General features: G+C 43.5%; 1 protein-coding gene and 1 long non-coding RNA gene across 5 annotated transcripts in view; both read right to left on the bottom strand.

Annotated features, from left to right (window-relative positions):
- The window catches only part of LOC147350467 (uncharacterized), a 278,856-nt gene that overhangs the window by 246,707 nt on the left and 11,920 nt on the right, over window positions 1–20,229 (bottom strand). The window lies entirely within an intron of this gene.
- LOC147350468 (uncharacterized) lies at window positions 4,446–8,410 on the bottom strand. Its single transcript, XR_015148933.1, has 2 exons — window positions 5,217–8,410; window positions 4,446–5,119 (listed from the first exon to the last, which is right to left on the bottom strand). It is a non-coding gene; the product is annotated as an uncharacterized LOC147350468 (long non-coding RNA).

The raw sequence follows: 20,229 nt of genomic DNA, 5'->3' as shown, positions 1-20,229 counted from the left end.
AAGGTTAAGAAAAACAACAACAACTGATACACAAGCATTGGTTAGTTTAGTATTTAACCACAAACATTCACCATTTGTAGATATATAGCTCAAAGCAGTTATTTCATTTTCAACAAAATTCATCTTGCAGGCCCTCCTAGCTGAATGGGAGCTACAAATACAAAGAAAACCATGATCCCCTCAGTTTAGAGGGGCACAGACTAAAAAGAAAGGCTGTATGACAATGTAATGCTATAAGCACTGTGTCACGGCATGTGCCATGTGCTACAGGAGCACTGAAGAATAAATTATTCTCTCTTGGGAAGCCAGGAGGAATACGTGTGCTGAGTCTTGAAAGATATACTTTAGTTCTCTACGGGATAGGAAGTCCTCTGGGGACAAATTGGTTCAAGACTGTGAAGAGCCTTATATGATATTCTGAAGAGGATGGATTTTACCCTTCAGACTCATCAAGAGTTTGCTCAGTGAAGTGGTGTGACTCTGCCTATGTTTTTAGGGGGTACCTCCAGCGGTAGAAGGAGGATGTGGAAAAGAGACAGAGGGAGAACAGGCAAAGACTACTGAAACAGCCAAAGCAGGACAGGATGAAAGCCTGCTCTAGAACAGAGTCAATACAGATGGAGAGCTGGACAGGACTGGAGAGGGGAAGCAGAAATAGCAGGATGTGGAATACTGAAATATCAGGAGTCAAAAGTCAAAATAATCCCAAGGACTCCGCGTCACACTATGGGCTAGATGGTTGTGTCCAATTCAAAAGACTGTGGGATAGAAACAAATGTTCTTGTTTTGGTTCTGGCGGGCACGGGAAGATATAAATGTGTGGACATGTTGAGTTTGAGGAGACTCTGAGGTGATTAGATAAAGGCATCCATTGGTAGAGGCAATAAAGTCCTAGAGTTTAGGCAAAAGACAAGAGTCTGAAACACAGGCCTAAACAATACCGGCGTTCAGGCTGTCTTTCAGGATAGTCAAGGAGAGCATGTAAATTGAGGGGAAGGTCAAGGATGGAGTCCATGGGCACACAAAGGGAAGGGCAGCTCATGGAGCTGTCAGAGTGAGGGGAAGGTGGCTGGAGCACTGGTCGTGGAAGAACACAGGTTTTAACTTTGTAGCCACAAGTGAAATTCTGACTCCTCAAGATTTCTTTTCTCATCACATATATGAGAAGGATTTTACCCCTATTTGATCTCATGATGAACAGCTAAGTAAACGTTTGTGAAGAATACAGAGTCTGGGAGCTGGCATTGGAAGCACCAATGATGTATAATGGGGACACTGTCCTTTCGACAGCGTGGACTCTGGCACAAGACTACACATGTTTTTTGTATGACCTGTCACTGCTGAAGGATTAGCCTTTTCACCTCCACTGCTTCTCAAGAGGTGCCGTCCTACTCCTGGCCGTGTACCAAATCACGTTGGCTCCACATGGCATTCTCAGCATTCCACATCGCTAAGCGTGAGATGTCAATTACTCCACCAGGTTTTACAATCTCCTAAAAGAATCTTACTTCAGATGCACCCTCATGATATGAGTATTTGCAAAAGACACAGGGCAGCTATATATTTACCCATTTTAAGGATGTGTAATCACATGGCACCCGGTCCCATCACTTCATGGGAAATAGATGGGGAAACAGTGGCAGACTTTATTTTTCTGGGCTCCAAAATCACTGCAGATGGTGATTATAGCCATGAAATTAAAAGAGGCTTACTCCTTGTAAGGAAAGTTATGACCAACGTAGTTCAGTTCAGTTCAGTCACTCAGTCGTGTCCAACTCTTTGTGACCCCATGAATCGCAGCACGCCAGGCCTCCCTGTCCATCACCAACTCCCGGAGTTCACTCAAACTCACGTCCATCGAGTCAGTGATGCCATCCAGCCATCTCATCCTCTGTCGTCCCCTTCTCCTCCTGCCCCCAATCCCTCCCAGCATCAGAGTCTTTTCCAATGAGTCAACTCTTCCCATGAGGTGGCCAAAGTACTGGAGTTTCAGCTTTAGCATCATTCCTTCCAAAGAAATCCCAGGGCTGATCTCCTTCAGAATGGACTGATTGGATCTCCTTGCAGTCCAAGGGACTCTCAAGAGTCTTCTCCAACACCACAGTTCAGAAGCATCAATTCTTTGGTGCTCAGCTTTCTTCACAGTCCAACTCTCACATCCATACATGACCACTGGAAAAACCATAGCCTTGACTAGACGGACCTTTGTTGGCAAAGTAATGTCTCTGCTTTTCAATATGCTATCTAGGTTGGTCATAACTTTCCTTCCAAGGAGTAAGCATCTTTTAATTTCATGGGTGCAGTCACCATCTGACCAACCTAGACAGCATATTAAAAAGCAGAGACATTACTTTGTCAACAAAGATCCGTCTAGTCAAGGCTATGGTTTTTCCAGTGGTCATGTATGGATGTGAGAGTTGGACTGTGAAGAAAGCTGAGCACTGAAGAATTGATGCTTTTGAACTGTGGTGTTGGAGAAGACTCTTGAGAGTCCCTTGGACTGCAAGGAGATCCAACCAGTCCATCCTAAAGGAGATCAGTCCTGGGTGTTCATTGGAAGGACTGATGTTGAAGCTGAAACTCCAACACTTTGGTCACCTGATGTGAAGAGCTGACTCATTTGAAAAGACCCTGATGCTGGGAAAGATTAAGGGCAAGAGGAGAAGAGGACAACAGAGGATGAGATGGTTGGATGGCACCACTGACTCAATGGACATGGGTTTGGGTGGACTCCAGGAGTTGGTGATAGACAGGGATGCCTGCTGTGCTGCAGTTCATGGGGTCACAAAGAGTTGGACACGACTGAGCAACTGAACTGAACTGACTCATAGGAGTCAGATGAACCATGCATTATAATTTTTATCTCTGCACCTTGCTAGCTATAGGACATCAGACATGTTACTTAAGCTTTATGATTGCCAGTTTCTTCATCTGAAAAACAGGGGTGATCTTTAACTGGATGCGGAGAAGGCAATGGCACCCCACTCCAGTACTTTTGCCTAGAAAATCCCATGGACAGAGGGGCCTCGTAGGCTGCAGTCCATGGGGTCGCTAGAGTCGGACATGACTAAGTGACTTCACTTTCACTTTTCACTTTCATGCATTGGAGAAGGAAACGGCAACCCACTCCAGTGTTCTTGCCCGGAGAATCCCAGGGACGGGGAAGCCTGGTGGGCTGCTGTCTATGGGGTCCCACAGAGTCGGACACAACTGAAGTGACTTAGCAGCATTGGGTACCAACCCTGCATCCATTTTCCCTTCTTAACAAGACCCCAGTTTTGCCAGGTATCCACCTCTTCCCTTGGAGGCATGACCTTCGGGGCAGCTATTCCCACCCTTAACTCCAGGAGTAGACCTAATTGACCTAAGAATAATTACATTTGCTTTTCTAAAGACTGATTCAGAAACAGGCAAAATTCTGAACACTAAAGTGTAATAGAAAATCTACAGCAGATATTTAGGGAAATTGTTCTCACTTTTGAGAGAGAGCCATGCAAAGAGATAATCTTACTCCGGACTTTGCTGTGTTTGGCTGTGATATCTGAAATTACTACCACCATCTTGCTTCTAGCTCAAGAGTGAGGCCAATGTAGGGATGGCAGAAGAGAGAGAGAAAAAATAAGCTTGCCCTTGACAATTTAAATCCATGAATCAACCGACTTAACAGATTGCTCTAATTCTGGACTTCTTGTCCTGAGAGAGAATGAATTAATATATACTTTTTGCAGAAAAGTCCCACCTTATAAGTTTCACCTTGGGAAAATGTCACATATCATGTGTATGGGACTGAGCATATTTCCTGTTATCTCACTGAACCCTTAAATTAATCCAGAATCAAATGCTCACTTTTAATATTTAATATTTCACTTTACAGAGGCTAAAACTTTGTCTAGAGAAATGCACCTGAATCTAGGTTTATACCTGTAAGCCTAAAGTTTATACCTACTGTTTTGCTTTTGAAATGATAAATTTCATAGATACCTATGAAGGAACAGGTGTCTCCTGCAGCTCAGCCGTGTATAAAAACTTTTGCAAATGGGTCCTCCTGTCTATGATGGGACAGGAGGCTATGTGGGGCCAGCAGAGGTACAGAGGATTGAGGCTATTTAGATGTAATCAAAAGGTCAAGAAAGCATTCTACAAGAGGATGGGCAGAAATAAGAATGTTGAGAGGCATGTGACTGAGCTAAGCAGATTAAATGATGAGCTCATTGGAAAGGAGCATAGATGCTAAGAACACTGTAAAGATCAGAGAAGGCCAGTGAGTAAGTTTCCTGCGTCAGGCAAAAAAAAAAAAACATTGATTCTAATTTAGCCTAAATAGAGTTATCTATAATGAGCTGGCATAAGGTCATTTCTGATCTGAAATATGTTATATGTGCAACATGTATGTATGTTGTCATACAAAGACAAGTGGAAAGAAATGTAGCAATGTTTTGCAGAGATTTCTCTGGATGGTGAAATTATGGATATTTTTATTTATTTGCTTTGGGTTTTTTCCACATTTTTCAAATCCCCTAGCCAAAATTATTTTATATGCAGTAATTATATAATCAGAAAAATAATGGTATACATATTTATGTGCACATGTATGTATGCACACTCACACACGTCTACTTCCTATTAACCACATTTCTGCTGGCCAGTTCAGCTTCAGTCATGTCCTCTCTTCTGCCCAGGCTTTCCTCTCCTATCGCCACTCACCACCTTCTGGCTTGTCTCCCTGAGGAAGTGAGCTCCTCCCTTGAGGGGAGGGGGACGATCTAGAGATGCACCCTGACCCTAACCAGCTGTCTTGCTCCAGAGACCACAGAGCCAGGATGGGAGACGGCACGCTGGGAAAAGCAGGGGGGACAACATGCTCGATAACAGCTCCCCAGGGGCTCCTCACTCAACCTGTGAGAGCTAGGAGGTGAGCGTGACCAATGAACTATTCTAAGAGGTAATTAGGAGAAAAAGGAAGGGTTCTCGGAAAAGTCAATAAAACTGGAAAGGGACAAAAGTAGCATTTCAACACATACATTGTTCTTGATATTAGAAAATACCTAACCAGCGAATTCAGTCTTTTTCTTAGATTTAGGAACACGGAAGTTGTGCAGGCAGTGGGGACAAAGGGAAGCTAAAGAGAGAAAGGGAGAAAAAAAGAAGAACACCATTAACCAGCAAAAGAGGCTTCTCTCCCTTAAAAATCAGTGTCAGAGTAAAAAAGAAATTACCTTAACAGCCAGCTCTGGGATTCTCTTTAGAAAACTGTTTCATCTTCATGCAGTAGCATGTGAGGCTATGAGAACAGGAATTAGCAGGAGACACGGCAATAAGAGCTATGATGTGGACAATATGGACTTTTATGAAAAAGTGCACCCAATATTCAACTGCGATTATATGCCTTTCAATATGGAAATTCCCTTCTGAGTCCCTCGGAGCCCTTGGTAAAACCTACTTAAACACACATTCAAGGGTCTGGAGAAATAGTAGGTTTACGGAAATCAAGAGGACTGAGTTCTATGATGAGGTTGATATGGGAGTAAGACCTGGGAAACCAAGGATGAAGCCTCAATAGACTGAATGTATTGAGCAGAAGGAGGATCCCAAGTCCAAAAGTCACACCCATGGTAATCATCAAGCCTGGAGTGTTACTGTGTGTGAGCATGAGTGGACTAGTTTAATCCTCACACCCACCCTGCAAGGTGGAGACCATTCTTATCTCCATGTTACAAAGGAGGAAGGAGAGGCACAGAGGAGTTAATCATACCTTCTATAGCCCATGCTCCGAGAAGCTGAACTGCCCCTCCCAAAAACAGCCTACATCCCCAGGAACTCACAAGAGGCTACTGGACTTTCCTTGCATTTTTGGATGGCGGTGAGTTTCTTGTTTATTCATATTTGAATCGGTAGGACGGGCCCAACTGACATTTGGGCCAAAGGGGTATAACGTAATAATCATTTATAGTCAGACACCCCAGGTTTCCTTTATAATTTCTACCTTTGTGACCTTGGAAAAGTTATGTATCTCCTCTGATCTGTGGTTTTATCTGCAATAAAGTAGTAGGCTAGTAAGAAGACCCACTTCATAAGGTCATCTAAGTAATAAATCAGCTAATGAGCCTGAAGCATGGAACACAGGGAACAGCATATAAGTTACCAATAAATGGAGCCTCTCATTTGTTCTCTGCAGTTAAAATGCACACTGCTGCTGAGAACACCAGCTAACAGCTGGCAACCAGCAAACCTGCTAAGGCCACATCAGGTGTACCTTCTGCAAACGGAAAACATCTGGCTCACTTCACACAGGCCACCAGGGTTTCAGTCAAATAAAATAAATATAGCCCTGAAGAAAATTTAGGGAAAATATGCACTCAAAAGTCCACTTTAATGCACGATTGTATGAACTGAATATTAAAATGGGAAATAAAATATTCCTGACACTGTCTGAATATACTGTGATTAGTTGCAATCTGCAATTGACACAATGCTGTTTTTCCAAGGATTAAAGTTTCTTATTCCAAGTTCAACACATACGTTGAGGCTTTGGGTTCTTTCTCCCACCAGGATTTTTATAGAGGAGCCTGAATTAAGATTAAATAAACATATAACAAACTCATATCACATTTTTAGTTGGAAAAAAAAAAAAAATGAAAGCCTGAATCAGTCCACCCACCCTTCTCCTTCCAGCTGGGCCATAAATGTCAGTTGTTCTACTTAAACAGAAACAGAGGGCCTGTCTCATGTCTCCATGGGAGCCAAGTGAGATGAGAAACCAGAGAAAAGAGACGATTGTTTCAAAAACTGCAATGCTGGGTGTACTTGGAGTTCTCAAAAAGCAATAATTGCTGAACATCAGATTTTGAGCTATCAAAAGACTTCTGTTCAAGAGTCAAACCTCATCCCACAGCAGGGCCTTAATGACATGTGATGTGAATAGAAAAGTTTCTATACAATTTCTTTCTTAAAACATTCTAGGGAAAATACCAAAGCTGGCAAAAGAGAATCATTTAATGGAAGAGAAATGATACAACTCTTCCAGCTTTCAAAAATCTCTGAAATCCATCCCGCACAGTGAGCTGAGTGGTGAGGTCACACGGATTCACATTAAGGATAACAAGTGTAAAACTGAATAACCAGAAAATAATTTTTCTTTTAAAAAGTTGTGTATGGAATATGTCTTAAATGAAGAAGGACTTCTGTTTTAAAAAAGAAAGAAAGAAGAAATTCGATGATTTTCAGAATTCCAAATGGCTTGGACTGAATTTATCCTCAGAAACAAGATCAAAACACTCATGAAACACACAAAGGTCCCACTGGTACTTTCCCAAATCATCCAGAGCAGATACAAGCTAACCTTTAACAGCAGTGCCCTAGCAACTTCGTCAGCTTTTTCAGCCTTTGTCTGAGAACTGGACGATCGCAGGTGCCATTTCTAGGATTCCCACAATTGAAGGAAAGTAAAGCTGCTAATGATGTCTGTTGAATAGCTTAGTAATCAAGGCAGAGGTATATCCCCTCAAGAGCCCTAAGCCCCTCCTATTAAGGTGCCCATGCTCTGTCTGTGACCATCGCTGTGCCATGTATCACATCAAGGTCACACTCAGGACAGGAGACACAGTTCCCAGAATATTCAGCAATCCCATGCTGGGCGGGGCAAGATCCTTGGAACAAGAAATCTAACAAAACAGAAATCACGCTGAAAGTGTTTTGAAACAGTGAATTTTGTGTATGTCAAACAGAGGATCTTTTGATTTCATTTTTTTTTTTTTTTTTAAGCTTGTGGGCAGAATGGTCTGATGTGCCACTTCTGTGGGTGTTCTCAGCAAGTTCACCCAGTACGAAATTCTACCCCAGGAGCTTTCCCCTTCAAAAGGAACACATTCCTCCATCTCTGCCTCCTTCTGCACATGCAGAGCTTAATAATTCAGCAGAGATGTTCTTCTACCAGAGGGAGAGGGTATCCAGAGGACACTGAAAGGTTCACCCACCCAGAGATCACTCCCCATCAAGCTTTTCAATTAGAATCAACTGTTGGAAGACAGGGATGTCGCATGGGCATGTCTGGGTAGAGGACTGCAGGGAGGGTGGAGAGCAGAAGACCTGCTTGGGCTTCACAATGGGGCTGCCTGAGACCCTCAGGGGCGGGATGAACAGGCACAATCAGGAACTGGAGTGATGAGAGAAGCCAAGGACTCATATTTCTTACTTCTTAATTACTTGACCCCAGAAATCCCAGCCAAGACCAGGAAACAGGACTGTACCAGAGCTCGGACCTACATTGTAACATTGTAACATGTTCTCATGTTACAATGAAACATAATAGATTGAGGGAATCACAGCCCCCTCACAGAGCTGCTGCTGCTGCTGCTAAGTTGCTTCAGTCATGTCCGACCCCGTGCGATCCCATAGACGGCAGCCCACCGGGCTTCCCCGTCCCTGGGATTCTCTAGGCAAGAACACTGGAGTGGGTTGCCATTTCCTTCTCCAGTGCATGAAAGTGAAAAGTGAAAGTGAAGTCGCTCAGTCGTGTCCGACTCTAGCGACCCCATGGACTGCAGCCCACCAGGCTCCTGCATCCATGGGATTTTCCAGGCAAGAGTACTGGAGTGGGGTGCCATTGCCTTCTCCAGCACACCTGAATAACTTTAGAATCACAGAAGTGCAACAGCATATTCAAAGACTGTTAGGGTATTTAAGGATCCAGTTCAGGAGTTGGTAGCACTTGAGAAGCCATGGACCACTGTAGGGAATAGGACCAAAGTAACGAGCCTTCCCTAGAAAAATGCCCATGTGCACCAAGATATAAGACACTGCCAACTATCCTATCTTGGAGGGTTCACAAGATTCTGAAGCCCTCTGGATCATAAGCAAAAGACATCTAATCCAGCCACCTCCCACCTTTCCTACCCCATTATAAAATGAGACAGCAGAGGGCCAGTGGGTAAGATAATCTCTCGTTTTGAATAGCCAGAGCTGCAGCAGAGCCAAAGCTAGCTCCATCTTCCTCGATTCCTAAAGCAGAATTTTTCCAGTGCTTTGTAAATCATTCGAAGGTTTTTTTATCCTTTATATTCGTTTATATCTCAGTTCCAAGACACTTGCATAAAAATCAGCATCTTCCAATGCCACTCAACTCTAAAGGGGCCACAGGGCGAAATGTAAGAGCATCTAGACAATTAAACAAGCACATCATTCTTTTATATGCAATTTTGTTTTTTAAACCCTGGGAAAAGAGTGTTCTGATGAGAGCTACCTGGATAGTCTTAATTTAAGTACCCATTTTTCCTGACAAGTCCCTCCTGGGTGTGAGCTTCCGTACTCAAACCATCCACCACACGACCTGCAGGCTGGACATCTTTCTGAAGCACTTTCATCTTATTCTCATTAGTGTTCAGCTCAGAACTCTGTCCTTTTACTCTCTGTTCAGAACGTGTGCTGTCGTTCTTTCCAGATAAATGGCAAATGTTCCAAGTTGTCATGGAGCCAAACTCCCTGCTTGCCCCTGACTAATAAATCCTCTTGAAATCCAGGCCCGAAATGTCAGCTATTTTATTGTGAAGGGCCCCTTTAGATAACGAAGCAGGAGTTTGGGTGGGCTCTCACAGAACTTCAGAGCATTTGGCTAACGATGCTAACTGAAAGTTACTGTGGACCAATATTTTTTGGATCCCTTTCTCCCTTCACTTTGCAAGAGCAAGGACTAGTCCTTAGAGAGGCAAAGATTCTAGGAAAAAGGAGAACACCGGTTGCATAAAAAAGTTTTTTAACCAAGTATGCAGAATGTAAATCTCTCCAAGACTGGTTATTATCTGCGGGTGCTATTGCCATTGCTTAATGGGAGAGGCAGAATAGAACAAAAATGCAGGACCTTGGGGTACCGGCTGGGCCAGTCCCAGGGAGGGAAGGCCCTGGTGCCAGGTCAGATCATTCCAGGCCATCAAAGGTGACCATCCTAAGTTTTGCCGTGATCCCCTACTTGTGCTCCTTTCATCTGTCCTCTCTCCTAAAGGCCTTTCACAGCCCAGAGGGTACACACAGCCGAGCCAACTTCGGGGGCCCCCACATTTGGCAAACCGTATGTTAAACCCCAAAGTCTGATTTGGCTTCCAAGGGTCATTTGAATGCATGAATCTGCAGGAAATACACCTATCCTATCCACCCTAGAGCAGCTTGGGGCCCAGAACATCCCATTTCTCACATGGGAGAACCTGCAGACATCTCAGTGCTTAACATCACTGAGCACAGTGCAGAGATGCCCATGCCCTCACCAGCAGAGAGGGGAGAAGAGCTGGCATGGTTCCTCTGCGTGCATGCCTGACGGTGTGCCCTAGAGTGGCTCCTGGAGGTCCTGGCCCTGGCTTAGCTTTCCACAGCTCACTCTAAGCCACCTACAACCTCACCAAGAAGAAGAACCTCTCAAGATCCAATCTTCAATTCGCCAATAGCTCAATCTTCTTTAAGACCAAACCCACCCTCTCACCTTCGCCTCCTTGCCTGGGTGACTGCTTCCATCAGTCCCACTAGGTTCAGTGTCTGGATCATTTACCACTGCCCCTTTTCTTCCAGTGTGTTGATAGCGTAAATCGTATGACTGCCTACTCCCCTCAGGATCTTTCTTTTCCATTTTTAAGAGTGCTTTTTTTGGCAATTCCACTTCTGGATATATACCTCCAAACAACTGAAAGCAGGGACTAGAACACCAATGTTTAAAGCAGCATTATTCACGAAAGCCAAAATATAGAGGCAATCCCAGTTTGTCTACAGATGAATGGATAAAGTGTGATATATATATATTAATACATACAATAGTGCATTATTTACATATAAAAAGGAATAAAATTCTGACACATGCTACAACATGGATGACCCCTGAAGACATTTTGCTAAGTGAAGTAAGCCAGTCACAAAAGGACAAATACTGTACGCTTTCACATATGTGGGTTATCTAGAGTATAAAGAATCATACAGATAAAAGATAGGACAGTGGTTGTCAGGGGCTGGGAGGACAGGGAATGGGGGGTTCTTGTACAATGGGTGTGGAATTTCAGTTTGGAAAGATGAAAAAGATGGATGATGATGGTTGCAGAACACGGAGAGCGAACTTAATGTCTTTGAATTATACACTTTAAAAGGATAAATTTTATGTTCTATATATTTTGCCCCAATTATTTTTAATAAGTCTGAAGAGTCTGTATTTGGAAGCAAAGTAACACTAACAAAAAATAAATCAAAATGTCACCTCTTTGGATCACATGTACTGAATGCAATGGGCTTCCCCTCACATTTCACTTCTTGGGCTTCCCCTCACATTTCACTTCCCCATTGTGCCTTGGCAGCTGCCCTCAAGTTGCCAGTGGCTCCTGGAGGCCTGGGAGGCATGACACAGCTCTGGGCATGCGAACATCCCCGCCAGCCCCGGAAGATGCCATCTTTCCCATGTGTTTCTGCTGAGATGATAAGAATTCACAGTGTGACATTCTGAGAAAGAATTACATAAAAGCAATTTTCCTCGGTACTATTTCTGGAACGTGTCTGAGTCACTCCCTGCCTTCTGAAGTGCTTGCATCGCTAATGAAGGCTTTCAATGCACAATACAGCAAGAATCCTTCAAAATTCTATTGAGATGGAGAATAAAAAATCTGCTGTTTCATTTTTATGTTCATCCTGCAGGGTTAGAAATGACTAGATGAAAGAATCAAATGCGTATTCACTGGGTGCTTTACTACAAAGCCAACCACCTGGGAAGTACTACCTCAGTGCAGCCAACCACCCCTCCCCCAGGAATAGTTAATGATTCTAAGAGCTTATTGTGCCAGCAATGAGAAAAAGAGTGACTTGCTCCTTAGACGTAGGGCCAGTTTATGTTTTGTGCTGACCTGGAAACTGGTATTGACCATGACATTTACAATGACCACTACTGTAACTGCTCTAAGTTTGGAGGACCTCAAAGTTGAAGGTCTCCTAAAACCTCAATTGAAAAGACATTTTATGTAGACTAGTGCTCTAGCCCAAAAGCTTCTCGTGGATGGACTGTTCACAGGATAGTCCATTATCAAAGGATTTGTTCAAATTAAGACTTGCTTTCCTATCTAGCTCTCCGGAGGAATGAAATAAGCATGCATATGAGGCTATTTGGAAAAGTGTAACTCATTACCCACACAGAAAGAATTCTATCAGCCCCCTTTGTAGAGAGGAAACAGATACACGAAGACATCAAAGACACACTAAGACATCAAAGCAAGGTTGCTTTTAGTGGCTTCAAGACCTTCACTTTTCCTCGACTCCTCTCACATTCTAAATCCCCAAAACTCAAGGGACACCCACTTACTTAAAGGAACTGAGATTCCTCAATCTGTTCAGTAAAGAGACACAGACCAAGGCAATTAACCGCAGAGAATTTCTTCCTCCTCCCCCTTCTACAAATGACCCATGTGACAAGTAAGCTCCCTTCCTTAGAAAGCAGCAACGATCCCTTTTGGAAGGGGACTCTGACTTGTGATGAACTCCCCTGACAGTGCCCTGCCTGCTTCCTCCCTGTGTCCAGGTGGTTGCTGTCTGGGTTACTGTTGTCTTACTTGTCCCTCTGGACAGCACTGTCATCAAACAGAACATCATTTCAGGAGTCCTTTCTGCCACTGATGCCTAAGCTAGCTATTCATTTCCTTCCCCCATTTTTATTGACTTCTTGACAGATGCAGCCCAGGCTCTGAGAACTTTAGTGACATGTCCAAGGTCACACAGCTATTTAGTGACATGGTTAGTGGCATAGTATTTTTCTTCTCATCACTCTTTTATCTCTAACTCAGTACCAGGCATATAGTTTGCACTCAAGCTCTATTTGATATAACCAGTGAATGATTTTCATATCTTCCATGGAACTGATCATTCTATTTCTTGACAGGAGGTGGGACAAGGAAGAGAAATGAAAACCACCTTTATTACTCTTCGTTTGGCCAGCAGATGAGAAGACCAGGCACTTGGAGCCGAAGGATCCGAGGGTGCCCTCACTATTCTGAAGGTCACTTTTTCTGTCTTTTGCACATCGAGATGTGGTCACACTTTGTGTAGTTTGTGAATGAACACCATGCTTTGCCCTTAGTTTTACATGGGAAATTATGAACACACACACACACACACACGTGCAATGTGTTGGGGAGAGATAGGGCAGAGGCAAAAACATAACAAATGCCTCTCACAGGTAGGGATGGCTGGTGGTGAAAAAGACCAGGAGTGCGAGCCGAGGGCTGCGATTCCTGCACCACCAAGTCCCTGTGGCAGTCACAGTTGCAGAAGCCATCCTTCCACATTTGCTGGTGAAAATGAAATTGAAGAACAGCAAACTCTCAGTTACTGCTATGAAATTCCAAACCCCGCACATGCTTCAGCAAGGCTGGGAAAAATTGTGTTGCCCTCCAGCACAGTGTTTCCCAGCCCTGAGGGCAGGCTCCGCCTGTGAATGGAGCACAGAAAAGCTGCTTCCCTTGTGTGGAGAATGGCCCTGAACAACCTTAAACAGTAAAGCCCACTCAGGGCCAGAATCTTTCTGGAGCCACGGAAGCTGCGGGCAGCTCTGCTTGGCCTTGGACTCTGCTTCAGTGTCTGAACTTGCCAGGGTGACAGATATGGCCTTGGTGGCTTGCTAAAGTTCTGTATGTGGCTGGCAAAGCTTTTGACCATTTCAGAGGCCATGTGCCATTTGAGTGTAGAATGACACTGTGATTTTCAATATAATTTACTATAAACTATACTTCAAAATCCTTTCCAAAGCTTAGTGCATTTAAATGAATAAAATTATTGCCTTCTGTCTTCCTTTGCCAAAGAAAATTACAGAGGGGCCAGTGCTGGTGTGGTCCTATTCTTTCTCTGCCAGATGACAAAGTGCTGTAAGCTTATCACCCAGCTCCTCCGTAAAGGCAGAATCAATGCAGACAGAGGGAAAAGGTGGCCATTGTGACCACTGCCACTTTTCTTATCTCTATATATTGGCTTTTTATTTGAGGCCGGGGTGTCTGAAATCCTTTAAGAGGAGGTGGCAAAATTAAAAGTATGGTAAAAACTTGTTCAGACTTAAAGAAAGCAAAATTACAAGTTGTGGCTTAAATTCTTACAAGGAATGGTATCCAAAGAGCTTATTATTATATTTTCAAGATAGAGTCAAGTCTGACACATAGATATTCAAAACCATTTCTTTCATCTAAAGCTTTACAAATGCAATGTATCAGAGTTAAAATGAAAAGACATCTGAGGAAAGCTTTTCTTCTACTCAGAGAAATGGACAAGACAAAGCTTGTAAGTGGGCTCCACCGGGCGTTCAACCTGGCTGAAATAGCACCAGCAGAGCCTCCCACAGCCTCATCAGCATGTTGACATTCAGTGACTTTTCACACTTCAAAATCTAAGTGACAAGCTTATCTCAATAAAACTACTGCCATCCTCGAAACCAGAAGACCCTTGGCACAGGTGGCTAAGAAGGAAGAAAATGTTTCAAAACCGCAGTGAACATGAGAAAAAATGGAAATCAAAATTAAAAGGATGTTTGAACTTGAATTCATGATTCTTTACAGGCTTTTCTGTCATTCATTCATTCCTGCATCAGGCTGCTAGGGAATTGGGGGCAGCACCAGAGAGCAGACGAGAAAACCAAGGCTGAGATACCCCAGGGCAAGTCTAGGGTTTCGGACCAAATGCCAGACCTTATGGCTGGAAGGAGCACCAGAGCTGCCTCCCTTCCGAATTCTGAGTGGCATCTGAAGATGCTCTGAGACAAGATTCAACACCTCCAGCTGTGGGCCAACTCCAGCTGTGATACTGGAGAAGACTTGAGAGTCCCTTGGACTGCAAGGAGATCAAACCAGTCAATCCTAAAGGAAATTAACCCTGAATAGTCATTAGAAGGACTGATGCTGAAACTCCAATATCTTTGCCACCTGAAGTGAAGAGCCAACTCATTAGAAAAGACCCTGATGCTGGGAAAGATTGAAGGCAGGAAGAGAAGGGGATGACAGAGGATGAGATGGTTCATTGGCATCACTGACTCAATGGACGTGAGTTTGAGCAAGCTCCAGGAGTTGGTGAAGAACAGGGTCACAAAGAGTTGGACATAACTGAGCGACTGAACAACAACAACAAGCCAAGAATGGTTTTCACATATTTAAATCAAAAGAATATTTTACCACATGCAAAAATTACATGAAAATTAAAATGCTTTGGTGTCCATAAATAAAGCTTCATTGGAACATGGCCCCACTTGTTCCTTTACATATTGTCTGTGGCTGAGTTTTAAAACTACAAGAGCAGAGTTGAGTAGTTGCAACAGAGACTTTACAGCCCCCAGTGTCTAAGATATGTACTATCAGGCCCTTTAAAAAAAGGCTTCGCAGGTGGCACTTCTGGTAAAAAAAGACACCTGCCAGTGCAGGAGACATGAGAGACCCAGGTTCAATCTGGGTCAGGAAGGTCCCCTGGAGGAGGGCATGGCAACTCACTCCAGTATTCTTGCTGGGAGAACTCCACGGACAGAGGAGCCTGGCAAGCCACAGTCCATGGGGTCACAGAGAGTCAGACACGACTGAAGCAACTTAGCATGCCTTTAACGAAAAGTTGCCTCTCTCTCTCTAAGATCACTGAAGGAAAGAGTAAAGAGCAGAGAGTATTCTGGGCGCTTCTATCTGGGATCAGGAGGAAAGAGGCTGTTTTCCCCATTAAAGATTCCTTCACCAAGGAGGAGAACCCAGAGGCCAAACTGCTCTTGGATGCTGAGGCCTGAGAGAAACTGCTGTGTCATGGGATTCTGATTCCTCTGGCTGTGTAGCCATTAAAGTCAATGATCTGTGTGTTTTCAGCTCCTGCATTCAAGTTCCTTGGGCCTCCCTATTACCTCGTGGTAAACAGCAGACTGTAATCATATAAATGTGTAATTACATCAGCTAAACACTGAGAAGGGAAAAAGAGGCCAATGAGGCCCCGTTTTGTGGTGTTGGACTGTGTAATCCATCAGACATTCCAAACACACACCCCGGGGGCCAGAACTCTGGACTTGCCTTGTTGATAGAAGGATCTGCCCTAGATGAGCATCACTGGGATTGAAGGATTTAATGTTGCCCTATTCTTACAATGCTTAGGCTGAGTGTCAGGCGATCCGGGATCTTGGGGTAGTTGGCGTTTCTCCACTGACTGCCCCACAGAGCTTCGCACCCAAGCATGCGGTGCTTCCCAGAGCTCACAGAATGTTGCCCCACTTGGGGGAGAGAGAAGAGAAGACAATGTAGCATTGTTTGCCAACAACAAGTTTGACTCATCCCTTTGTTAAACTGAATCTACAAAGCTGCCGCATCTGTGTAGGCTCTGGAGTCAGCACAATTGGCATTGTTTATGGCCGCATTTGTTGTGGCTGCTTCATGTGCGCAGATTTATCAGGGATAGAGATTTCCATATTAAAGTTCTTCTTCGAGTGCTTGGTGGTTGGTTCTCCAGTTACACAGATCTTTGCCTACCATGCTCCTGGACTGGACAGCCCAGCCTGGAATAATCTGAGGATGGGGTAGCACATGGGACAGCCAGCATCTTGAGTCCAAGAATGAACAGGCATCTTGAGGCCGGGGAAGAAGCCAAAGAAGCACGCTGACCCAGTGGACACGTGCTGACATAGTTCTAGCTTACAGCCCTAATTTTTCCAACAAAAAACATTCTAAAAATCTAATCTGCACCTTGGAAATGCTTGAATTCTAAGTCCTAAAGGAAAAAGAGTTCTGGAACTCTTTAGAAAGGAAGGAAGGGAGGGAGGTAGGGAAGGGAGGGAAGGAAGGGTGTGTTGGGTTTCAGAATGTTAGATTGACTGGGGTAAACTATAAGGATGGAAGGGATGACAACAGCCTTTTTGCAGAAAACACATACCTTCTCCCAGTTATTCACACACTAGTCTAGGCACTGCTGTGAAGGGGTTTTATGGCTCAAATTAAGGTCCTTAATCAACTGCCTTTTAAATAAAATTATGTTGGTAGACCTGACTTAACCAGAGTATGCCTTTTAAACAGAGCATGGCATTCCTTGAGCCACATACCAGTAGCACCTGGGTGTTAACTACTCTCCCCTCACCGGCACTTCTGTCCCTCAAACAGCTTCAGCCTGTGCCTGTGGGCTCCAGCTTGCTCTTGCTCTTCACTTCTTAGCTCTATCTGCCCATGGGTTCCAGCTTCAACAGTCATGCAACCCAGTTCCTTGCAGTATCTATCTCCTACTGGTTCTGGGTCTCTGGTTGAACTTGACTCATACAGAGAAGAAGTAAGGCTAACCACGCAAATCAGGACGAGATCACGTGATATCATCAAGTCCACCAACAAAGTTGTTCTTGATTTTTTTCCAGCTGTACCCCCACCCTTACCTAAGGGATGTGACACTTTTCTGTCTAAACCATGGCTCACTTGGGCCCTGATTTTCAATAAGGGGATTAGTAGGAGACTAGAGCAGAAGACTCAGAGACTGGCATTCACAAAGCCTCTAGAGAGTTCTGCTACCCTCCTCCCACACCCAGGATGAAAATCTCTGCAGCCAAGAGCGTCTGCAAGGTAGGCAAGGGAACTTCGGTTTCTTTTCTTCCCTAGATAACCTGTTCATCTGCAGGTATATCCAGCTGGAAGAATGCCAGAACCTGGCAATGACGGAGCAGCCATACCACTAGATCTGGATTCAGCACAAGCTTTTGCCTGTTCTCCCCACTTCCAGTATCAGAGCAGGAATGATTAGGCCTAACCAGGGTGGGTTTTTTTGTTAGTTGGCACATTCCTCATCTACTCAGTGAATCATCAAGAAAGAATAAGTAATCTGGGTCCTACCACTACTACTGGCCTCAGGGCAGGGTCAGAGAAGTGTATAGTTTTGCGTGGTGGGGTAGGGGTGTGTGTGGCCTTCAGCACTGGTCCATCCTGGGATCCTTGGATTTCCTTGGATTTCCTAGGAAAGGACTCAGAGCACCCCGCAGCGGCAGAAGAGAAAAAAGAAGGGGCGGGGTGAGCAGGGATGGGAAAGAGCCCGATTTCTTTCAGCTCCCCCATTCAATTTCCAGACTTGTATTCAGGGAGTCCTTAGAATCCAGGTGGAAGTGCCCGAGGCTAGAAACGCCTGTGTTTGATTTTATGTTTATGTTTATGTTTATGTTTATGTTAGGCACAGACATATCAACAGGCTCTTAGAAACACAGCTTAGGAGGTCTCTGCTTGCTGTTTACCTCCGAAGTGACCAAGAAGAGGTTGACGTGCAAGTAGTGTGTTTTGAACTATGTGCTAATTTAAAATCTTGAGAAGACACGGTATGCACAGTTCCAATCACAGCTCCTGTGGTTTGGCAGCAGAGCCCTCGGCTGAAGTCAGCATCAGCGAGCAGAGTGTCTGCTCCTCTTCCCATCCCTGCATGTTCGGACCTCAGTGGGCTGCACTTGCTGACCTGCTCAGCCACAGTGCAGAAATGGTATTTTCATGCTTTCTTTATGAACATGATTTCTAAAGGAAAAGAAAATACCAGTTCTTGCTAAAGATAAAGATCTTATAAAGGTTCTTTATCTTCAGCAGGAACTATTTCTTAGTTCTTGGAATTGGACTATAGGATAATATCAATTTGGGAACAAATTTTTGGCTAAGACTCTTAATTGGCTGGATCAAGTTTCTGGAAAGTAAAAAAAAAGTTTAAAAAGAAAGAAAGAAAACATTTCAGACAAAGCATTCCCTTGTGTTTAGTTGATTCAAAATCAACTTTATATCAAATGAGGGGAGAGTGAAACTGATCATGTGAATACTATTCCTGAAAAGAAAGGTTTAATTTTTTAAAAACTGGTAAACCAATTAAAATATATTGGTTAACATATAAACACCCACACACATACCCCTCAGGCTCATCAAAAGCCAAAGGAGTCATACATTCACACAACAAGCCTTTTGCCTTTTTGAAAACTAAAACAATTATGACTATTACAGAAGTAATCCCAAACCCTGGTAGTTTCCATGAGGTTTATGAACTTTCCTGTAAAACAGGCTTTGTGTCTGTGATTAATATATTTCTGAACCAAAAGTTGAGACATGATGTCTGACACAGAATTTGCAGGGGGAAGAGAGGATGGTTCCAGGAAATCCTAGACACATGGTTGCTGTGGTAATGCCACATGTATTGATAGAATAGCACCAATTTTTATAGTTCTGCAGTTATAAGAACTATATTCTATATATTCCTTACATCCCTCTTCCTCCAAAGGCCTAGAAGATTACTGGTCATGGAACAGGGCTCAGTATGCTTGGATTCTATTTTATGTTTTATAAGATATTTTTACCTTTTGTTTTTCACTTAAAAATCATCAAAAGTATCAACATGAAAGCAAAGAAGCAATTATGACTGTACCTATTTTATTGAAAGTACTATTATAAGGACCTACCTATAGGGAACTGTACTGAATACTTGGTAATGACCTAAGTGGGAAAAGAATCTAAAAAAGAGAAGACATATGTATAACTGATACACTTTGCAATACAGCAGAAACTAACACAATATTGTAAAATCAACTGTATGCTAATAAAAAAATTTTAAGTACTATTAAATTCCTCATTCTGCTTTTATAGTCAAAGTGGCAGGATGCCAAAGGTCATACAAATGGGAAATGGCAGAGCCGAGACCCATAAACACTCATTGATTAACGAGTTGATTGATTCAAGAAACTGCTCTTTATTACCTATGTAACTGGCAAAGACAAGAATCAAACTGTGTGCGTAGCTGATGTGGTTAGCTGTGCATTCCCAGCTACCTCTGCAATGAGCGTACAAGCTGGAATCCAGCAAAATTAAAAGTTGCTGCTGCTTAAAAGACAGCTGTGAAAATGAAATGAGCATGCATACTTTGAGAAAATATGCACAAAATGCATATCTGATAATGACTGGTACCCAGAATACATAAAGAACTCTCAAAGCTTAATAAGAAAACAAACAGCCTTAATTAAAAATGGGCAAAGGATTTGAAGAAACACTTCATCAAAGAGATGTGGATGGCAAACAGGAACATAAAAAAGACTCTCTAAACTATTAGTCATTAGGGAAATGTACATTAAAATTGCACTGAGATACACAATAAACCTATTAGAATGTAAACAGACAAATATAAAAGGTGACATTACCATGGGCTAGTGAGGATGCAGAGCACTGGGAACTCTCATACACTGCCAGTGGGCACAAAAAGGCCCACTTTGGGAAACTCTTCAGCAGTTTCTTA

This window comes from Bos grunniens, chromosome 20, assembly GCF_055505025.1.
Source record: "Bos grunniens cultivar Pamir isolate PY7600 chromosome 20, Bosgru_T2T1.0, whole genome shotgun sequence".
Lineage (NCBI taxonomy): Eukaryota > Metazoa > Chordata > Mammalia > Artiodactyla > Bovidae > Bos > Bos grunniens.
The sequence above is the reverse complement of the archived record's forward strand: the minus strand, read 5'-3'. Positions and strand labels throughout refer to the sequence as shown.